The sequence below is a fragment of the Nilaparvata lugens genome, chromosome X, assembly GCF_014356525.2.
Source record: "Nilaparvata lugens isolate BPH chromosome X, ASM1435652v1, whole genome shotgun sequence".
NCBI classification, from domain to species: domain Eukaryota; kingdom Metazoa; phylum Arthropoda; class Insecta; order Hemiptera; family Delphacidae; genus Nilaparvata; species Nilaparvata lugens.
Window position 1 is genome coordinate 16233232 of NC_052518.1, and position 599 is coordinate 16233830.

Below are 599 nucleotides of genomic sequence, written 5' to 3' on the forward strand. Positions count from 1 at the left end.
TTATTGTAAATTGTGTAAATTTTGCTGAAATAAATTCAATTCAATTCAATAATAGTAATATAATATAGAATAATAATGATGATAATAGAATTACAGTAGTGCTAAATACTCGTAATTATAAATTATTGTAACAGTAATAATGTCCTTTGGCACCTTCTGTGGAGAAAAAAATGCTTGTTTGATGTGTTTATTAAGAGTTGAAGTAGCCAAAAATCCACCATGAGATAAGTTAGCCTGAGAGTACATTTTAATATTTGAGATAGGTCACATATTATATTTTAATATATGAAGAAATCGGTGGAGGACTATTACTTGGTGATGGGCTACCGTGAGGCTACTGCGCATGCGCTACCGATGGCGAAGTTCTGGAGTTCGCTTTCCATGTTATTAGATTGGCCACGTCAGACCGAGCTCACTACCGCTAGCGGTACTCCCACTAGGAGACGTTTCAAAAGTTCGCCTGGCTCGCGAAGTGAAACTACCGCCGAGGTACTACCTCCGCGGTAGCGAGCTCGGTGTGACCTGCACAACTTAATAACATGGAAGGCGAGTTTTTTGACTTCGCTACCGCCGCGGACGCGAGCTCGGTGTGACCTGCC